The sequence below is a fragment of the Thermobia domestica genome, chromosome 9, assembly GCF_964235325.1.
Source record: "Thermobia domestica chromosome 9, izTheDome1.hap1.1, whole genome shotgun sequence".
Classification (NCBI taxonomy): Eukaryota; Metazoa; Arthropoda; class Insecta; order Zygentoma; family Lepismatidae; genus Thermobia; species Thermobia domestica.
Genome location: NC_137462.1, coordinates 129,497,702 through 129,521,416, shown reverse-complemented (window position 1 = coordinate 129,521,416; position 23,715 = coordinate 129,497,702). Strand labels below are relative to the sequence as shown.

Genomic DNA, 23,715 nt, shown 5'->3' with positions numbered 1-23,715 from the left:
AGATTATTTGAATGTCGTACGCTGATTGAGTTCTATGCCACTAACAGATTTGTCCCTAAAGCGCCAGATATAACGTTTGATGTTATAAGTTTAGATAGCACGAGAGTTATGAGGAAATTAAGATAGGGCTATGCTTTTTGATTTATGATCTTCCGAATGCTGTGGAGCCCATCAATGTTCAGTCAATCACATGAAATCAACCACTAACGAAGAATTGTCGTTGGAATTTCCGTCTTATCGTAATATTCATCAGAATACCAATGTCTCTTGTAGATATTGTTGATATCATCAAGTATGAAAGTCATCTCATCAATGAAAATGTAACAAAGTTCGTGTATCTATGGGCTTGCTGTCACGTACTTAATTATCTGATATATACCATCGACTCTTAACAGTGGATCTAGTCTTATCTACTAATATTTTTGCCTTTATTTTAGGAATTTCAGTCTACTTATAAGTGTATAAAATTCTTTTAAGTAATTACTATTTACATTAATCTATCTCTCATAATATTTGTACTTCCTTTTACATAAAATGTTAATATTATTTATTACACTCTGTAAAGAAAAAATAGCGACACCTCAATTCTCAAGATAAGTTACACAGAAAACCATAATTGCAGCCGGTTGAAGAGGGATAGAGGGAAATTATGAGTGTGATCATTCATTTCCATTATCTGTGACACCTATGGTGTACAATGGCGCTTACTAATTATTTATGTAATATTATTTAGTAATATTCTCTCCAGATGGCACCTGAGAGCGTCTCGTAAATGATTGGGGTGAGAATTCTACATTGCATTTGTGATGTGTAAGCCCAGGTAATTAGCCTTTTTTGATTGTTCTATGCTTTGTAATTGTTTGAACAGTGTCAAGTGGCAATATTGTTGTTGTGCACTGTTGTTTTTGTATGAAATTGTTGCTACATGTGAACTGTAAACAAGTATGATTGGTAAGAAATGTGACTTGTCGTCACGTGAACAAGACATACTTCTTGCTTTGCACAGCTAAGTTACATCTCTAAGGGAGATGGCTGGAATACTCAGAATTTACCATTCGATGGCAGAAAGAGTAATTCACAAGCAAAAATAGTATAAGAAATCATTCCTTCGTTTACAGTGTAATAGAAAAAAGAAAGCGTCACCCAGAGCTGATAGCCAAATAAAATCAATGGCACTGCAGAATTAAGGAATGATTTCCCCAAAAATCGTTTCGATCTTGGAACTGCAGTCAGTCGTACGACCGTATTGTCTTAACTGTATGAGGGGGATATTACGAAGAAAAAACCGCCTGGAAAGTCGAAACTAACAAAAACACTGAAGACTTCAACACGTACGTTTGTGAGGCGATATGCTACTTGGACTTATGACAACTGGAAGCATGTTGTTTTCTCCGTTGAAAAAGGTTTAGAACAGTTGGAAACGATAGTGGTGTGAAGTTGTGGATACGAATGAACGAGAAACTTGATACGGATTTTGTTTAAGAGATGAAAATATTCAGTTACTGAGTGATGGCATGGGTTTGCTTCACTGTCAAAGACGTCAGAACAATGGATATTTGTGAAGAGTCATTTGATATACAAAAATGTCTTCAAATTCTGGTACTTAAAAATTCTTACAACAACTAAAGATAACTTTCCTGAAGAAGATATGGACTACTTCATTTTCCAGGACGTAAATGCTTCATGTCAATAAACGAAAATCGTTAATACGTGGTGCAAGAATTTGATTATTCAAAGACTCATGTGGCCTCGAAACTCACCTGACACGAATACAATTGTAAAGTTTGGGTCGATATGAGCAGAAGACTCAATAGACAACTATCTCGGATAGAATGGAACTCACGGAACAGATAATCTGGGAGGGATTCCATGAAATCAAGGTTGCATTTTGCAATAGCCGTGTCACCAAAAGGCCTCGACGATTCCCCTGCACTTCCTAAAGCCCATGGTCCACATACAAAATCTAGTTTGATGTATTGTACCTCTCTATGTTCGTACACAATATGTCTTACTCTTAAGAAATTACGGTTTTTGTTTTGTGCTATTATTGTTGATTTTTCATACTTTTATGTATAATTCTTCCCACAGTCGTTTTTGCTGAAAACACACAGCCACTAGCGGATCCAGAAGGATCGTTTGGGAGGGGCGGTTCGCTTTGTCGAAGATGACCGTAGCTTCAAGGTGACCAGTATTTAATTTGCAAGAATGGGACTCATATGAATCCGAGGCTGGAAGGGGTTGAAAAAAAAAAAAAGATTCCCAGATTCCACTTTGGGATCCGATTTTTTTTTTTTTTTTTTTTGTAATGGGAGTATTTTTTCTGTAGATTTAAATTAAATACGTACTTCCGTTTCGGAGACGTGACGGTGTCATGATTCACTTCACACACAGTCACCGCAACATATGAGATGCACTGTCTGGCACAGTACTTGCACAAAAGAAAATACTGTATTGACGATATCATTCATTTTAACGAAAGAGTGTACAATTTGCTCTAATCATTTATATTTTGAGTAACTTGTGGGTCAGCAGTTAAAAAAATTAAACAAAATTAATCTATCTCTATAATTGTGTGGGGTCCACGAAACATAGTATAATTATAGTTATGCTTACAACAACAATAAAATTACCTAGGCATATTATACTAGCCTTCGTCTAGGTGGGGCTCGCCCCAGATCCCCAATCTGGTCGACATACGGCCTTAGCAGATGTTCCTACGTGGTACTGTGGCACAATATTTCGCGTTCTTCCTTCTGCCTTTCATATAGAATTGGGTTGAGCTAAGACTGTGTCACGAAATTCAAACATCTCGTAAGGCATTTTAATGAACCAGCCCCACCTTTTTTCCTTCTCTTCTACGTTAAGTGAAAAAAGACGTTCAAATAAATGTTGAATTATTTTAAATGAAAAATCAAACTACCAATTTTCATGTTTCTAACCGCAAGGGATCCCGAGATATGGCATCTTATAATAATAATAATAATAATAATAATAATAATAATAATAATAATAATAATAATAATAATAATAATAATAATAATAATAATAATAATAATAATAAATTAATAATAATAATCCACCCCTTTTCTTCCCTTCTAGGTAAAATATAAAAAATGCTGCTATACGTATTGAATTATTTTAAGTGGAAAGTCCATATACGAAATTTCATGTTTGTAACCTTCAAAGATTCTTAGATATTGATATCTTATTATAATATTTGCAATCGCAGCCACTTTTTCTTTCCATCTCTTTTTTCTCCGTTTTACTATAATATCAAAAAGAAGTTGAAACGCGTGTCAAATTATTTTAAATGAGAAATACAAATGCCAAATTTCAAGTCTCTAGTCGTAACGGATTCGAAGAGATGGCCATCTTATTAATTTCCACCCCATTCTCCCTTCCTTTCTTCGAATTTCAAAAAAAAAAAAAAATCCTTCCTTAGTAATACCCTACGTAACAAATCTTATATACTGTCCTAATTTCAAGTTTCTGGCTTAAGTGGTTTGGCCTGTACGAAGTTACTCACTCAGGATTTCGTCTTTTATGTATGAATTACAATAACAAACTTGTGTTATTTCTCAAGAAATTATGAAATGCCATTTGAGGTCATAATAAATCCCTGGTCCCTTCCTAATGTTTCCGTGTTGAACCCCAAAAGTCACGGCTCTCTTTGTTGATCTAGTAGCTAGCGAACGTACCTTTGATCTTTGATGCAAGGGTTCTTTGGTTTGATTCTCGGTGAGTGAGCATCGAACGCACTACAGTGGTTCAGATCCAACTTTAAACTCTAGTCCTCGTTCTGTAAAGCATCGCTTTTGGCAAACGACGTAAATACATATTAATCAATCAACCAACTGAAAAGTCTCAGTTTCAGAGAGCTTTCCGGTAAGGAGCGCTGAAGATTCTATATTTCTCTTTATTCAAAGTAAAGGTACTTGAAGTTCCAGGACCCGAATTCCATTCCCATATCCTTTTTCTAGGACACAATTTTAAAATATACGTTTTTAGTTCAAAGAGTGAGCCGTCTTACCCTCCTTCTTACAGCTGTTCGTCCAGCGAATGAATCATATTCTCGCTCCTTTGCGGCTTATGGTGACCGCCCCAAGGAACTAGGGAGAAACGTATTCACAATTCAAATATGTCTGTATTAAGTACTATTAAGTACGACACATTTTGATTAGACTCTGCTACGCTTGTCACACATATTGGATCGGTCGGGAAAAAGGCCATGTTAGTATTTCCCAATGATAAATGCTGAAAGTTCAAAAAACCCTTTGGAGGGGGCGGTCGCCCCCTCCGCCCTCCCCGTGGATCCGCCAGTGCACATAGCTACTAATATATGCATATAAATTCATTATATGCATATAAAAAGCCTGAAACTGCGGCGCAAGTATTAAGAATGAACAGTTCATTAAGAATATGCATTGTGATATTATCAGTAATTCATGTAAAAACTCATATTGGTTAATGTCTGTTGTGAAAACTATATCCGAGCGAGTGTCGCTATTTTTTCTTTACAGAATGTATCACTATGTGCTCAAAATTGTATTTTCTAGGAAATTACGTGCTTGTTACCAACGAATTGTGTCATTGTATTGATATAGGAGTAGTGTATCGATGGCATATCAATCACGGTGAATATGCAAAATATGTAATAAATAGTTTTATTTTTTTTATTTTTGAAGAATAGTAGAGGGACCTCGGGTAAAAGCATACAATCCAAATGTATCTCGAAAAGTACTGTAGGGGATAAGAAATGATTATACCAAGTTTTGTATTGATAGACGGAATAGATATGGGGAAAAGGCTTGTATACCAGTACACACTTTCCTCCCATAAGTATTCTATCTATCAATACAAAACTTGGTACAGTCAATTCTTATCCCCTATATTATTTTTCGAGATACATTTGGTTTGTATATTTTTACCCGAGGCCACTCGAGAGGGGTCCAAAATTGATAGAAGGGATTTCTGAAGGGAATTTTCCCGACATTCTTCCAATTTTCCCTGTTCAAGTACGTTATGGCCCCAATACATAGTACCTCTGGAAAGCTTGTTTTATGCTGAAAGAATGAACTATAAACCATGACTTTCCACTGAACAGTGTTGATGCAATAACCATTGCATTGCGAGTCTATGATTTTGCTTATATTAACAGGGTTAATGGTCTCCAGGGACTTACTTCGTTGTCCATGGCACCTAATGTTTTGTGCATGAACATATCTTTGTTATGTTTATCGAATGGAGTAGGTTTGATTCGGAAGTGCGGATGACAAGTTCGTGTCCGTTCCTTGTCAGATATTCCTCCCATAGAGGTTGTATTTGCTTTTATATTAAGTATTAATGAAGAATTATCCTACGAATGTAGTAAATACTCTTTGAATTCTCAAGCCTGTACACCACTTGCCATTCCATTAGCTCACATATTTTATCTACCAAGTAAAACAAACATTCAACTACAATCGTACTATGCTGTGTATAGCACAATAGCAGTATAATACACTATACGATACTGATCTCATTAATATAGTTTGAAGTATGAGTGTCTAAAATATGTACGTGTTATTGTGAAAGTTTCGATTAATTCTTTATACATGTTTAGATCAATTTTAAACCTCCATATGGAAGGATTTTTTGATAGTAACAGGGACATCATGATTTAGCGAACGGGAGTGTGGTGAGTGAGAAATTTGTTTTGATCGCTTCTTAGGTTAGGTGGAATTTGTGTTTCTTTCTGGCAATATGCAACAGTAGTCAGTGTCGGTACATTTCTTCCAGTTTATTTTATATAAAAACTTGATTCCCCTTTTTAACTTTTTTTTTTTTTTTAAAGAAAATGCTCTAGGAGTCTCTAGAAAGCCATTGGAAATGGTTCGCTTGAAAGACAGTATACTTATTTGCTTCCATATGCTAAGATTTTAGATTACAAGTACTGGCCAGAAAATCCTGGGATGATATTTGATGCAAATTAAATTAGAAAATTAACATTCAATTTAATAGAATAGAATAGAATTAGTTCGTGGTTTCCTTGAGTATCATCAAGGAAATAAAGTTCTGAACATGCAACATCCTCTAAATCACACTTTGAGCTTAATTGTAATATCTACAGGGAATGTGAAAGGGGTTCTCTTAGATGAATCTTACAGTAACGTCATCTAAATTACCTTTCTACAGACAATTTCTGCCTGTGACGACGCCAGACGGGGGCAAGGGGGGAAAGCGCCCCCCTAATAGCTACTTCTGCCCCCTTGACTGCCACCTAGACGGCCCCTCCCCCCCCCCAGACTCCTACAATCTTTAAACATTCTACATGTAGTATTTTATATCAGTATCATAACCAATCTCATTGTCAAATTGTAGTCTACTTTCCATGCATTTACTATGTGGTAGATTAGTCCTCAAGCTTTCTTCTTTCAGCGTCTGCGTATGTTCGCATATTTCTGTTTTCTAATTTAGCGCCTTTTGAGGTAAATTTTAGTTATACTTCTTTCTTATGATTTTTAATTATTGTGCCTAGCGAATAATAGTAGATTTGGTCGACTTGTTTTCTTCTCATTGGATCAACTTCGATTAAAAAAAAAGAAAGGTAAAACCAGTTACGTAACTTGTTTGTATTTATCCAGGTTTGAAGTTTTCAGTTTTATATTTTGTTTTATTTAAAGGTTCTATACTTCCTTTTTCTGAAACATTATTCTCAGCTTTCTATATTCAGAGGATATGCTTATAACAACTTAGTTTGCAACTACCAGGGCTTAATTTAATTGAAGGGGATAAAAAGAGTTGTGTTTTCCCTTCCTGCAAATGATAATAATAAATTTATGGAGTTAAATTGATTCCCAATAAAACGTATTGTCAGAGTGCTGATCTTTAGTGCGGTGGCTCAGTGGTAGAGCGTTCACCTCTGGTGCTTGGGGTCCCGGGTTCGATCCCAGCCTCCGCCAAGTGAACTTTGTGGTGGACAAACACCGTGCTCGTGGGTTTTCTCGGGGTTCTCCCGTTTCCTCCCACTTTCTTCATTCCACCATTTCACTCATCTCTCATAATCACCGTCTCCTTTAGCCTAACCGGCATAACCGTGGGACGTAAAACTCAAAGATTTCATTTCATTTTTCATTCCACCTAATAACTCATTTTAATCGGAAGTGGCACTTATCATTCATTGTCTTTCATCAAGCCACTCAATTGTACTCAAACAAGTGGCTATAACTTTATCAGAAATTAAAATATTTTAATTTTAGCCAATATTATACACTTTATTATAAATATGGATATTTTATTAAATTTTCTCTTTTATTGAAGGCGTCCTAGCTATTTTATCCCTGAGCAAATACTTTTTCAGTTTTCAATCTGCCAGTATGTATGAACTGCCTGCTGATTCCGAAGTACTGAGTTTGCTATCAGATGCGTGTATAAGCTTATTTTTCTTTTTTTGTTAATAATATTTTCTGAGCGTGATATTTAGCTTACATTATCTTTTAAGAACTTTTACCTGAATTGTTTGCATTGTAGTTGTTTTTCAGTGTGACCTTGAAAGGAAAGAATGCAATGACTGTAGTCAGGTACGTACGCAGGGGGGGGGGCTGGGGCTGGGGATCCGGACCCCCCCAAATTTCGACTTTTTTAACATTTAGCCTAATTTTAGGGGCAATTTTAGGAATTTTAATATAAAATACCTTCATATTTAGTTCGGACTCCCCCCCCCCGAAATAAATTCCTGCGTACGCTACTGACTGTAGTAGTGTAGTGAATCTTACGACTGTAGTTGACTATGTTATTATGTAATTGCCAATTGCAAAGTATGACAGATATTTATCCTTTTGTCGTTTATAGCCCTTTTAATTTCTTTTTCTTTCTTTTACCTACTTCTATAGTACAGAAACTATAACATCGTTGGCTTCCCGCGAAAAGTTGTAGTGAGGTATATGGGGAGTGGGTAGCTTGGTTACTCGTGGCTCGCTGAGCGCAGTAAACGGTTGCTGGTGATTGGCTACCCTCTTAAGACACCCCCAGTGACAAGTAGGTTCAAGCGCGGGAAGCCAACGACGTTATACCTCCTGGACTATAATATGTAACATAAATGTAACGAAAATCAATCATGTACTTTCATTATTACTAGAAGTACATAGTACAATGTATTCAAGAGTAACTTACATATTTTAAACCCAAACTTTCTCCATTTTTTAAGTTTTGCTGAAGCACTTAAGATAATGATAGGTAAGGAGTGTAAAGGCCAAATAATAACATCTCCAACATTTCAATTTTTTTCCTGAGATAACGTGTCCGTCTGCATTACTACTAGAATTTAAAAGATTCATCGGAACGGAAATGTGTTGATCCTTGTTACTGTAAAATTTAGAATAAATCTACTGCTCTCTTCATATTTTTGTTAAATTATTTCTTAAGATAAGTTAATTATGCTTCAAATATATAAATAAACGAAATCCGTTTTTGCCTTGAAGAACTATATTAAAATGCTACATTGATGCAAATGTCACAAAATATGATTTGATGTCAACTTTTGTTATTAACTTGTCAAACGTACAATAACATTTATTATCAAATTGTAATAACAAAATGTAGAGCTCATAGACGTCCTGCTCTAGCCTGGACTGTTCTAGGTTTACGTAATGTGTTCACTCAAAAGTTCATTAACTCTAAAATTTATTTTAATATTATTCGTGTGGTATTTAATAAACAGTGTAATGGGAATAGTGTACTATATTGTCACTCACTTTTGGTGCGTGTTGGCCTAATATTCAAATAATTCTATATTCAGAGAAGGGCAAGGGCATAGCTTTGACTAATTAGCAATTCAGCATAGGGAGTCCAGGTTTTTCAGTGCACTTTATCGTACGGTATTTCGGATTTTTACTCTGTAAATCTGTAAGCCCTGACCAAACGTTTACTTTACCAATATGTTGAGATTATGACCAATATAATCATTCTTAACTCCTATCCCTACAATTCAAGGATTCTATTTCATGATTTGCTCTTTTTGAGTCAAATGTTGTTATTAAATGTTTTAGAAAACGTAAAACGAATGTTTACTGTTTTTTTCTTCTTTCTTGATACAGATTTCTTAAGTGTATAACCTCAAACTTTTAATAAGTAAATAAAGTGAAAACTTAAAAGAAATTGAGTTTTTCTTTTACTTTCAAACACTATTTCATCATTTAAATTTTTATTTTAGTAGTACCAATATTCTACAAATCTAAATAGTTCCATTTTAAATTTATGTGATACACTTGGATAATCACCGCCGAGAGATAATTTTATAATTATTTATTAAACATTTAAAAAAAAAACATATAGGCTACGAAAGGTTTAAGATATATACTTGAAACTTCAACAAAAAATTGTCAGAGTGAGTTTCTTACCACTCTCAATACATATATTTATGAATAACTCTGGAAATTTATTTGTTTCAGTAAATTAATTTTTTAAATTTTGTTCAACTTTTATTCATCAATTTCAAATAATACTAAAGTACTTGGACATAAAATAGCTTGAGTTACGTTAACAGAAATAATAATATTTCGGTATATAATATTGGAGTAATACAAATGTTGTAGTAATATAAGTGAAATAAGTACATAATTGAGTTCAAAGCATATTAGCAATCTTGTGTGAGAATTCTCTCCTTGTTATTAAGTTCCAAATTTCGGTCATCGAGCTCAGAATGAATTACACGTAAGTCATCTTCTGTTAGCTCTGCGCAAGGGCGAACACTAATAATAGTGAACTTAAAGCCATGGAAATCTTGAACTTTGATGTAGCGATCAAAAGCAACATAACTGTTAGGATCTGCTGCTGTAACTCGAAAAATAATCTCTGAAATAGAAATTTATAATAGTTAAGTAATATTACATGAAACGTAACAATATATACATAAATATGTAAGTGATGAAACATAAACTGAGATTGAAAAAAATGTCACATTGCGCACCAAATGGATCCATTTGCTTAAAGCGCTTGCTACAACGAGTTCTCTATCGTGGTGCCATGGGGACCACCTAAAATTTGATGGATCATCATAGAGATTATGGACAAGGTAGCAACTTTTTTTATTCACGAAGTTTTTCGTATGAGACACCATTTATGAAATGCCCACCATTTAATTAAGAGTTTATCTTATTACACAAAAATCGATACTAAAGTGGTGTCAATTTCGTAAACTGGGCACCACACGGAAGACTTTTTCCTACTAAATTCGTTTCTTTTTCCATGATCTTTTTCCATAAATTGATGTATGAAATGACTGTCCTCACTACTCGTAGTTAAAATTTTCAAATAGCCCAGCGGAGTCCAAAGATAAGGGGTCCTGTGAGGCAAAACAGAATAAACCATTCGATACTCATTGTAACATTTCTCTATCTACTTTTTAAATTATCGTTTTATATCAAGCAATGCATGATTTATAATAGTTTGATGCTTTGTGTGGATGTATATGGTGGTAATTTTGTAAACAGCGCTCCGCACAAAACCCTTTTATCTTAATCACGAGGAGTTTATTCATACACGCACACGTAGAAAAATATATATATGTACACACAGAGGGTTGATTAATTCGTGTGTCAATTTCATTTGTTCACTGTGCAAAACTGGTATGAGGTAAAGCCGTGCAATTTGGTGTAACTTTAGACGAAGGATATAAGTTTTGTTTCGCCATAGAAGCATGTCACTTGCACTAAAGATTGAAGAGATATAGGGTCAAAGGTCAAATTTCGATTTTTTCCTTATGGGATTGCAATGGTAAATTCTAAAAAAGCCTGAGAAAACGTAAATTGAAGTGATAATAAAGAAAAAGCAGTATAGTATGATTCTATGTCGCAAACCGACCAAATATGAGTCAATCAAGTGTCAAGGTCAGAGGTCACTGTCAGATCAAGGTCACAGGTCATCTTGAGAACCCATTTGAATACACTGAAAACAACGCAATGTCCGTACCTCATCATGTCAAACAGTTGCCGGCAAGAAGTACCTTTATACCTGGAGAAAAGAACATTGTTTCAGTTCCACCGGTTGATCTCTCGAAAATTTTGTTGTCACCGTTACACATAAAACTAGGTTTAATGAAGCAATTCGTGACAGCTTTAAAAAGAGACAGTAAATCCTTGCAGTACCTTGGTGTTAAGTTTCCATAATCACGTCTGAAAAAAATCAAAGCTGGTATTTTTACAGGCCCAAAAGTTGATGGCGGACAAAACATTTGAGAAAACTATGAATGAGACCGAATAGCTAGCATGGATGCATTTAGAAATGTAGTACAAAACTTTTTGGAGAACACGAAGGCTGCAAATTACAGCGTTTTAATCGACGAGGTTTTAAAATCTACTAACTGCCTGGCTGTAACATGAGTGTGAAAGTGCACTTTCTTCATACTCATCTAAATTACTTTCCTGACAATCTTGGTGATTTTACGGAAGAAAATGGCTAACGTTTTCATCAGGGCATTAAAGGGATGGAAAAGAGATACCAGGGAAGGTTGACTGTCCATATGATGACCGACTATTGTTGAATGTTAAAAAGAGATTTTAATACGGAAGAACACCGAAGAAAATCCGAAAAGAGGAACTATCAAGTGGAGCCCAATGGTAAATATTAGGCATGTATGCTTTGAAATGTGTATTTATTGCCTTACACAATCATTGGATGCTATTGAACATGTTACAAACGTTGCCATATATCAACATCATTTAAAAAATATGTTTTTCAATTTTCACATTTTCGTGATTTGTGAAAAATTCTGACGTAAACATTTTAAACATTTTAAAGGTCATTTTCGGAATCTGGGGGCAAAATCCATTCCGATACACCTCTTCACTTCAAAACAACAAAACCTTGCGTATTAATGTAATTTGAGATAGATAGTTGTTTAAAAGTACTGGAAAGGCCTTAATCCATCAACGAATCGAAAATTTTTGATAATTGTATTTATGAATTTCAAATATAAACTGCTATAACTCTTACCACTACACTCATGTGATTCCAGTTCTCATTCTTGACATCTGAATATTTGAGATTAAGAAATAAACGGTTATACCTTTTTCTGAGAGATCATATGTTTAACCTTGTATCTGGAAGAATTTCTAAAAACAAGGATAGTTAAAGTAAAATTTACTATTCCTGGGTAAAGTTTACTGTCATGTCTGGGTTTAACAAACGGTTCTGCAAACTCGAAATATTTTAACAACCGGCTCTAGCAAACCGGTGCAAACCGGCTGAATAGCAGCCCTATATATATATATATATATATATATATATATATATATATATATATATATATATATATATATATACAGTGGCGGATCCAGGATATGATCAAGGGAGGGGCTAAACCATAGTTTGCCGTTTTATCCAGTGTAAAGCAGAATTGAAGCCCATTTTATCCAGTGTAAACCTGAGTGTCAAGGGGGGGTGCTATAGCCCCTTAGCTCCCTCCTTGGATCCGCCCTTGTATATATATAACTATTATATATAAAGAGTGTTCTGAAAATGTCGCCCATGGACTACAGAACAGAGGTGTGAATTGCATTATTTGTCAACGCAGCAGACAAAGAACCACAGATAAAATATACAAATCCAACAAATAGTTACATCGATTCTTTCCAGATGACTAAATCGACAGACGTCGACGCTAGCGCGACTTAGTGTGACAAGCGGAAAATTTTCTCTCGGTTATCTGTCGAAACAAGAAACAATGAGAACTCTTTCTATCTAAGAACATACACGTATGCTGACTAAACATAATAATAACGTAATAATAAAAAAATATGTAAATCTCTAGTGATATGAAAAAGCAGAATTCAGAAAATTGCAAGAAAATTTTAAAACTTTTATAATGCAGATTCATAGAAATACAGAAAATTAACAAGACTGAAGTAGGTAGGGAACACATACAGACACCTTTCACACACACGCGCACACACACACACACACACACACACACACATACATACAAAGGCATATACACACAACAATTAACGCATGCTCTGTGACATTTAAAACATACTTGCAGGTGTTTTGTTTATTGCAAATGTGCTCTTGCTGCTTGAGCAGAGTACTCTTTGAACGTTATTACTGCCAACTCTGGTTTGCCTCTAAATGAGAAAAATTGATCGCTAAAATTGTCACAAACACTCTCTTCTATGAACGATGAAGGGTGACTCGAGAAACAAATGAGAAGAAAATAATGTAATAGAAAAATTGCGGTATAATTGTACCTTTACATGATTAGTAAGGCTGGTATATGAGGATTGATCAAGTTCAGAAAAGGTGAACTTGAGCCATGTGAAAGTGTCAAAATTCTGAGTGGTCACATATCAAGTGACCTTGCCGTCTTCATTGATAAAAATAAACAGTGATGCTAATTAACATAGAACATATATTAAGATATACATAGTATATAGTAAAGTAGCTTCCTTTTGGTGCAGCCCATTAAGGCCCAGATGTTATTTGTGGAGGTAAGGGTTCCACATTTTCTTCACTTAAACACTCACGGAGATGTGATGTAATTTGCACCAAGCTACAGCGCATTTACTTCCCTAGGTAACCTCAAGTATCTGTTTTACAGAGATTGGATGAACCATTGAACGAGAATAGAACAAGAAAAATTTCCCACACCCACTGGAGGTCGAAAGCTATCGTAAGTATGTCAGTGCGATAATTCGATTCATCGATGGATGTGTTCAAATATGGATTTTTTTGACCGACATATCGATATTTGTCGATATATCTATCGAGTTTTGATATATTTGTCGATATAGATTTTCGATATCCTAATCCGGTATCGATATTCAATACACCACAGTCCTATACATAAGTGCCTGGAACCTGGACAGGCCGGGTTCAATCCCTGGTAAGAGTGGGAAATACTTTTCGTTCCATCATCGTTCCAAGGCGATTCTGAAGTTCACTCGGTATCCTTAAAATGGATACCTGGCGAAATGAAGGGACACAGCGTAGTCCTGACTACATCACCTTCATAAGTACCAAAGTCAAGCAAATGTGGAGCCTTTACCTCTATACACAGTCCTTTGCCTTTCTTGAGATGTTCCAAAACGAGGACGACTATTACTTTACTTTGGTAAACTAAATAGTTACCTTTTAATGCATTTTCGAATAATATCAAAAAACTTAATTTTTTAAATATATATTTTGCGCTAAATGAGCCTCACACAAATTATTAAAAGTAATAATTTTGCATGTTATTAAAGTACACTTACGTTAGCTGTGTGTACCATATCCATAGCGCCTAATTTTTAAACATTTTGCGCTGCGTTCCAGTCGATAGCCGTCCTTACAAGCAACACTATCCGAAGCAGAAAGAGGTCGTCCTCCAAACAGATTATTGTAATGGTTATTATCCAAATTGCTGCCAAGAATAGAGTTGATCAAGAGCATGTCTTTTTGTTCGAGATGACCAAAATCAGAATTTGTGGACGAAGTAGGCTCTTCATGAAAGCCAGGCCAGTACGGTATATAATCGTAAGGCGAAACAACTATATTTATCTCATGTGGACTACGCCAATCTGGTTTCTTAGGTTGGGGATAATAATGATTCAAGTACAACCGTTGACAATCTGTCTTTCGTGTTAGAAAGATAACTAACGCTAATGAAACAAAGAACTGAATTTGGAAGACATAATCATCTTTTCTTGTCTTGTTTCTGCTGCCGAATTAATTTATCGCACAAATTTATGTAAAATTCATACTAAAACATACTTAAACACATTTTTTTTTTAAATATCTGAATTACTGGCAAATATTTTAGTATTCTATATATTAATCGAAGGAAATACTTCTATTTTTTAAAAAACGAGACGAGAAATGTCATGTTTGTAGTCGACTCGAATTTTAGAATGTACTTCTTTTATCGTGAGCAACACTAATATCTGTGGTAGAAGCTGCATAGCTACCAGGAGAAAACTGAAGAAGGAGGAAAAACAGAGACAAGTTCATGGGACATTAGATACAGGGTTGACAATTACAATATTCTTAACCAATACTTGCTTGTTATCAATAAAAAAAAGTTTTCCTAGTTACAACAGAAACCCTATAGATCAGGATTCTCAACGTTTTCCAGTTGTGTACCGCCAGAACATACTAATTATTAATATCACCATAAGTCGTAGGTACTATTAACGGCGATTCGTGTACCACAGTCTGAGAAACCCTGCTATAGATCAGCAAAAATCTAATAACATACAATATACAACAACATACAATATAAAAAGATAACAGTGTCACCTGCATACCACGTAAAGGAGTTTGGTTAGATTAATGAAATAAACTAAATGGTATGCAATCAATCTGGCCTTTAGATACAGTTGAGTTGCACGTTACCAAGGGGCAGTTGTGACATACAGGCTTGCGTATGTATAATTTGCACACCGATAGGTAAATTGTTATGGAAAATAGTTATATTTAAATACTTAATTTGAATATCTAATTTATTATAGACTTTATATACTTTATATTTTAATTTACTAAACTTTTGGATCTACGGGCTTAAAATTAATAATTATTTATTTTATATGTTATATTTTATCGGAAATATATTAGCAATTAATTTAATATTTTATAATATATCTTTTATTACAATCCAATGTTGGGGGAGAAAAGGAATATTTTTTTCATTTATGTATTACTCTGCCTAACTCAAGTTCTCCACTCAGTTCACCAGTGACGGATCTAGCCCGGGGCTGGAGGGCCTAGGCTCCGCAGTTTTTTTGAGTGACAAAAACAATTTAAGCTATTATTTGTATATTTTGGAAAGTTATAGTATAATCAACATATACTTACTATAGTCTGGATTGTGGCTGACCGCCTCCCCCTTCAGATTTTTCCTTCAAGATCTGCCACCGCAGTTTTTCTACGTATAATAATTCATTATGGGAATAAATGGAGTGTCATATCTTCGGACCAACTGGATGGACGACCTCCATAAACAATCTCCATTCCTAACTTTTGACCCTTCCACAACCTGGCTAAAATTGAGTGTGATAAATCAGGTAGTTCACCAGAATTTTTTTGTTTTCTAAACCGTTGGACACTCGAAAAGACGAAGGAAATATTTAAAGCAGTTCTTTTAGGAAACCAAAATCTTCAAAAATTACTACTGAAAATTCACAATAGCGATTTGGGGATAACTGAAAGAAAAGTTAAAATCAGGATAATAAGAGTAGTGTTTCAAAACTCAATAAATTAGCATTTCTTTTACCTGTTGATTACTTAACGAATGTATATCTTTGGAATCCATATCCTGGGACTCTTCTGCATCTTCCATTCCAAGCCCTGTAATATCCTCTTCGGCAATGATGGTTAACATTTACGCCAACTGGTCTCATCCATTGACAGTTAACATCCATAACAAGAACAGTCAGAACTGTTATTAAAAGCAACACAACCAATTTCGACTTCTGCACCATGATCAACTCTCTACTTCTTCGGAAATTATTTTCCTAATACTTGAGATAGTACAAACAACAGCTTTGGAAGTCTATCAAAACAATAAAAGGAACTTTATATATGCGAAGAAAAATGATGACAAAACTATTTTGTAATGGGAGGAGGGTCTAAGGGAAATCATTATCAATAAAGGCACTATGAGTAAGTCAGATTGTCCGCATAATAGGATCACATGAACCATAGTTTGAAAGGCTTGAAAAGCACATGATCCGTTATCGGTTTGCGAGTAATAACTTCGAGGAAGTATAATAAAGGAACTGGTCATACTACAACAGGATGTATCAAAAGTTCGTGGTCAGTGGGCAATTCTGTTATGAATAAAGATACGAAAAAATTGAAAGACATGAAAGGAGGTGGCTTTCCTCACTCACACAAGAGTGAATTATTCTAAGTTAAGAAAACTCAGAGCTAAGAAGAAATTACCCTTGTGGAGTTGTACAGGTTAAATGAGTTATTCCATATTGTTAGGTTATTAACAGAATCTTTGTTTATCAAATATGAACAGATTTATCTTACGTTAGTAGTTTTTTGAGAAAACCGTCCGAAAAAAATAAAAAACTATTCCTCAAGAGTAAACTCCCCATCTAGAGCTTTTCAAGAGAAATGATTTAAATAGCAATATAAGGTTATTAATGAAATACTGATGTATGAAATATAATAAAAATCGTTAGGGTCGTTCTCGTCAAAACTAAGTCTCTTTTATTTTCATGTTTCGGTATAGTATCTTATTATTGGTGATAGGAATAAAATTTGAAAAACCCTCTGGAGAATCTTATAAATATCTCATGTTTAAATCTGTTTCGATTAAACGGTACACCCTATATAGACTATGTTTGCCATATTTCTCAATTGTAAATACAGGACACGTCTTAAAAAAATAAATAAAAAAAACTGAAAGCATATCCCTAAACATATACGATTCTCGTATTTACGACTTTGTTTCGGTGGGTCTTTGCAACTTTATTGCTAGAAATGTGAAAATTCTTCAAGATATTTCATTTACTTTAATATAGTAAATAAAATTTCGGGAAGCTTCTTAAGCCCGGAAGCTACCCTTAAATACGCTACTGCACATGTTATTTTGGCATTAAAAAGTATGTCAGTTTTTAACACTACACTTAATTACTTCACCACTCGATTAATAACTTCATGAGATTTATAAGGCTCTTTTTTTAACGCCAATTGATTATGTAAGTCCTCATTAGTGAAATCTTTTGCTGACGTGGCATTTCTCAGCAACTATTCGTCTTGTAACGTTAGTAAGTAAATGCAGGAGTAATAAACACCCTATATTGCCCTCAAACAGAACAAGAAAATAGATGATAAAATACAGGTCAATTTTGAATAGAGAGGGAGTTCATCTGATAAGTCTATCTTTAGGCTAGTGAACACTTTTACATCGTGCTGAACAAATGGTCAGATGAACAGGCGCATTCAAAGAAAAAAAAAAATTTTTTTCGCCATATAGGGGATATGAAATGTGTAAGTCTGTTAAAATCTCGAATTCGATTTTGTGTGCACTCTTAATTTTTCTATCGTCGTTAGAAAGTAAAAATGCACATAAAAATGACTACCGAAGCATAAATAAAATCATAGCCAATTACTAAAAATTGATGTGCAAAAAGCGAAACAAATTCTTGCAATTTTGAATAAAGGATGGATAAGTTATAATTAAATCAAATATAATAAGTATTATAGATAAGAAATATATTGTAATTAGACTAATATATTTTAAAAAATCAATAAAGCAATCAAGGGGGCTCATTAAGGGGGGGCAAGGTAGGGCGCTCGCCCCCCAGAAGAAATTGTTCTTCAGAATATCGAAAACCCAATAGAATTTTTACATTAGTTACAGCAAATTTTGAAGCTATATTTGAAAGGTCGCTTATACTTGCCCCCCCCCCCCTTGGAAACTACAACATGGGTGTCCTTGAAAGGAATATTAGTTTAAGAATCCTTTACCTGTTTAATTTTTATCCTTGCATTTTCCATTCCAAGCCATGAAATATTCTTTCTGACATGCGTGATTTGTATGTACGCTAGGCAGTGTTGCTGTCACCCATTGATACCTAAGATTTATCAAAATAGTTAGAACTATTATTAATATTAACACTATGCATTTACACTTACGCACCATGACCACTTTATTTCGCCTCAAATTATTCTCTCAGTATATAAGTATCTACTAACAATATTTTTAGACCTATCAAAGCAGCAAAAGGAAGTAACGTGTGAGAAATATTAGAAGATAAAGTTATTTGTTTATAGAGAAAAGGGAATCTGGCGGAAATCGTTGTTGATAATGCTATTATTACTATATTAGGTTGATCACGTATTACTTGAACACTTGAACAATAGTTTCAAATATATGAAAAATGCATTATATATTTTCGCGAGCAAGTGGACCTGACTTTGAAGAATAATAATAAAGAAACTGTTGGATATATATCTAAAAATATAGTAACCTGGGAACTTGAATATCCCGACCCACCTTTAATGAAATTTAATGCACGTCATTCCGTATGACCATCAGAAGTAAACACCTAACTCAAAGGTTTCGGCCTAGTTATTGCAGTCTCTCAATTATAAATTTACACAAGATTTCTAGTCGCGTAAATAAAACCAGGCAGTCGGTATTGGTAGCTCACTGGTAAAGCGAGGCAAGTACTATGTGTGTAGATTTTTTCGGCATTGTCGAATTTCCTCCTACTTTCTTCATTCTAACATTATCGTTCATCACATTATCACCGTAGGAGGCACGATAGTGCAGTGGTAGAGCGTTTACTGCTAATGCGAGGAGCTCCTAGTTCGATTTTAGGCCAAGTGAATTTGGAGTGGAAATCATGTCCGTGTCGTTCTCGTAATTCTCCATTTCCTCCTTTAATACAGTTCATAACCGTGGATGTTAAATTAGAGATATCATGTCATGTCATTTTCACCGTCTCCCTGAACATATCGGTGTATAATTGTTGAGCTTAAACTAGAAAAAAAACAAAAAAACAAGCATCTTCTTATCAAGAGACTTAGAAGGAACCATCGAAATAAGGAAATAGGAATTTATGGCCGGTAGGGGAGAACTTAAGTATGACTTCATAATTTACATATATTCCGTTGCTTTACTTGTATTAGTCCGCAAGAAATTTGAGCAACTAGTACAAAGTGTCAATCATTTTTCTTTTTATTGGGAAGTCCTTAAAGGATTCAGGTAACGGTTGGCATGTGTATGACCAAGCATTATATGCAGTTGGATTGTGCACAACGACAACGCACCTTATCCCATGGCAATCTCCATCAATGACTGTTGTCAGAGGAAAAGCATTTCAGTGATTCTAATTCCCTATTCACCGAATTTTAGTCCTGTGACTCCTTTTCATTGTTCTTGGTCAAAAACCAATAGGGGATTTCAACTTTGGCATTTTGAATGATATCTAAAAAAAGCGTAAGAGACCTTATGATTTATCTGAGATCTTCTACAAATCTTTTCAAATATATAATCTTGTTACCTCTTAGAAGTAAACTTACATGTATTATGTCCACCTCAAGTGTTAAAAGACGAGTAGGGAAAGACACTAGAAGATTTTTAAATCAACTGAATGTTGAATGTTTTCATCGAACATGATTCATAGTTTACAACAAGTCTTAATACAGTTATGAGGTTTCAAGCACAGGACTTGCATGATTATTTATGTTTTCTTTTAAAATTATTGAATACGTAGAAGAGAAAATATGTTCTTGGTCATAATATTTATGTATAATATACTGCAGGTTTAAGACAAAAATCGTAAAGAATATATCATTAGAACACGTAGAAAACTTAAGACTTTAAATAATGTTAAGCAAATTTTACATATAGCCCAGGAAATAAAGGGTTTTTGTCGAAAAAATTCGAGACAAGCTGAATTTTTGCCAGTTGTTAGGACCCAACTAGACGTGTATTTTCCCAAAAGTCCCCATCCCTCCCTCTTGTGCTTTCTCCTCCAGTCCCAATTTAACATCCAATTTGCAAGGTTTTCGATTATCGCTCATATCTTCGTTACTATTGATCCGATCTTCAAACTCTTTTTGCAGTCTTTATCCCTGAACCACCATCTAAAAAACGTTATTCTTAACAATTTGCGCAAGGTCTAATACTTTAAGAGATATTCGTAGAAATATGTAAAATTTTACATTTTTAAGTGTACTTTTTCCGTTTTTTATATTTTAACTTTTATGTATTCGATAATTTGTAAAAACGTTTCAAATAAAAGTTGTAGATCGCTTCCTTAGCTTTAAAACGGTGTAGATATTAATGTATTTAGAGGTATGGGAACATATAAAAGGGCACCTTAAGAGAGCGAAGGGCGCGCTCACCATTATTGCAAACTTCGCAGAGTTGTCGCGCCCTCGCTCGCCGCGTTTACCTCAAATATCGTAGCATAAGATTACATGGACCTCTACGCAATATCCAAAAGTGAGCCCTTTCATTATTTTTTCTGGTTTTGTTGGTCCCCTGAGCCGTGACATTAACTTTCCCTGTCTCAATCTACACTCACTATTGTTCTTGATGAATGAAGATCATAAATAAATATTTTCTGATTTTGTAGAATATATTACTAGTATTTTTTTCAATTTTGCGTATCTTTTTTGTCAGTTTTGGTTCGTGGGGCTTTTGTATAAGGTTATTCCATTATTCACCACGTATGGACCCACTATGTTCCAGACTGGCAACCGGTAACTGTGAATTGACACTATTATCTATTAAAAATAATCATTATCATTCACAGCATCACGTACCTCCCACCCACTGCTAGCTAATGTTACAATTTTCCTGTTCCTTATACACATTATGTTCATTTTTTGTTCTTGTCTAATTTCTGTCTATATTGAAGGCATTTAACAATATTTATAATAAATAAACGCTGTTATTCACAATCAATTTCGTCTTGATCTTCATCCATGGTTGCTGCGTTGTGACATGACTGCGTTGTGTTGCTGCATTACAGTGTTCGCACATAGCTGAACAATTCATATCTGACAACACTTCTCACAGTTTTGCAAGAACATGACACAACATACAACAAATCATGTGGTACAAAAGGCTTTGAAGAGGTAACTGGTTTAAGTACTTTTCTCCCTCCTCCATTTCCTATTACGGACTTTAGCTTTCATCCCCATTCAGTAGCTGACAAATTGACTCCCATCCATCTCTGTACTTGCAAATAAACCTTTAGTAAGTGTTGTTGATATGCTTCTATTGTTGGAGGTAGTTTAGCCAAATTAGTTTAGAAATTCGATCTCAACTTTGACTTTCTTGTGAGCATAGTAAATTTGAAGTATCGGGCATCATTCTAGTTTGAGTATCTGTTCAGTCCATACAAAGCATTCTGCACTTTTAAGCAATCATTCTTGGGGAATATTGTACTTGGTAAACATCAAAGTTTCAGACAAGAATTTCAACATTTCTACTGCTTTTGTTTTTCCTAAACCATAAAAGCAAGACATAGTGTCGCAGCCAGTCACTGCATGGGTAAAAAAAGAGGCTTCTAATTTCTTGGTTTTGTTCAACCAACATTGGAATATTGTAAAATACTTTGGTTCGATCCTTACCACCTATTTGTTTACAAAAAAAAATACGTATTAATTTTTCTTCTTTTTCAGGAGTAAGAGTCACTAAAAGGACCAATAAATCCATATCGGAGTCCACAACAACGATCTTGATACACTGATTTAGTTTTTCTATGGCAACTTCCACTGTATGAACATCAGCATCATCTTCTGCCGTGTACACTGATATATCCCTTTTGTTCAATGCTGATGCTACTGCCTGCAACATTTTTTTCTTGTTTTCTCTATTTCCTAAAAAGTTTTCTTTGCCTGTTAAATATTTTGTGTTTTCTTCAAAGTTTATTTTGCATGAAGTTTTATTTGCAGCTCTTCTGTTCTGTTCCTCGTGTTTAGTGCTCAAATGCTCCGAATATCCATCAAAAATTATAGTAGCTGTTCCTCCATGGTTAGATATTACACAGTCACAATAATATTTAACTACTTCCACACTATGTGGAATCACAAGGCCATCTCACATAATGAATCAGAAACCCTCCATCGACTACAAGTGTTGCATCACTTACATCAATATCTTCTTGCAAACCACCTTGGAATATCTTCAGTAATGAGGATTTCGTGCCTTTACGGGGTGACAAATCATCAAAAAGAGACGGCGGTCTAGATGTTAGCTCATGTGTTAGGTATTCTTTTAATTTGTTTGGATTGTCACAAATACATAATATTTTGTTGAAAAGTAGAGGGTCGACTGTCACTTCCTCTGACCAAACTTTCACTTTTTTTTTTGTTTAAACTTGAGTTTTCACCATGTCCCTTGACTCCCTTCTATAAAGCCGTAAATCGCTTAAAAAAAATTCATCGCTGCAACTCCTAATTCATAAGCCTCATCACAGTTAACAGAATCATCAGACGCATATCCAGATGATAAAGAAACAAGTTCCCCAGATAACTTAGTGAACGGATTGCGTTCTGTAAGCCATTTAGCGAACTTTTCCCAATCTGCCTGGTTTCTTTTTCTTCTTGTTTCTCTCCATCTTCATATCTCCACCCTGATACAAGAACCTCCTTTTACCTTTTCTGAATGTCATAATGTTTATACACTTTTCAAAATTGCTTTTCTTTTTAACTCTGTTGACGCATTTTAATCCTACCGATATATAATCCAAAATGATTTCCGTTTGCCCGTGACACTAATTCTTACATGTTACGCACACCGCAAAACACTTAACAGTTACAAGTTGCATAACATCTAGGCGAGTAATTTAGATATTCTTAATAGACGAGCTGAAGGTTTAAGGAAAACAACTAGTGATAAGTAGCGTCTAACGTGTGCAGCATTACATTACTTTCGCTTCAGTGCAAGTTCCGTTAGGCGAAAGCTATTGAATAGGAAATTAAGGTAGGTGGCAAACATCAAACAGACAATCAGAGCTACATGTATATTCAATCATTATTGTTGGGTGCTTTTCTACATGCAAATATTTGTTTCGTGATCGAAGGATAAAATGTCAAATCTTAAGTGGTATCTATTTTAACCGTTTTGTGGTCTTTAAAATATTTTGTTCTCTGGCTTATTTCAGGCGAATTTTTTTGACACATCAGTGAATTTTGAGTTCTTATATAATGTAGCTGATTAGTTTTAGTACTGATTTTTATTTATATTATTGTTTGAAATTAGCATCTTCCATTCCATTCCAAAACTTT

At 34.7% G+C, this 23,715-nt stretch overlaps 1 long non-coding RNA gene across 1 annotated transcript; it reads right to left on the bottom strand.

Moving 5' to 3' along the window:
• Window positions 1-9,227: 9,227 nt before the first annotated feature.
• LOC145694120 (uncharacterized) lies at window positions 9,228-16,580 on the bottom strand. Its single transcript, XR_014132935.1, has 2 exons — window positions 16,223-16,580; window positions 9,228-9,831 (listed from the first exon to the last, which is right to left on the bottom strand). It is a non-coding gene; the product is annotated as an uncharacterized LOC145694120 (long non-coding RNA).
• Window positions 16,581-23,715: the final 7,135 nt, after the last annotated feature.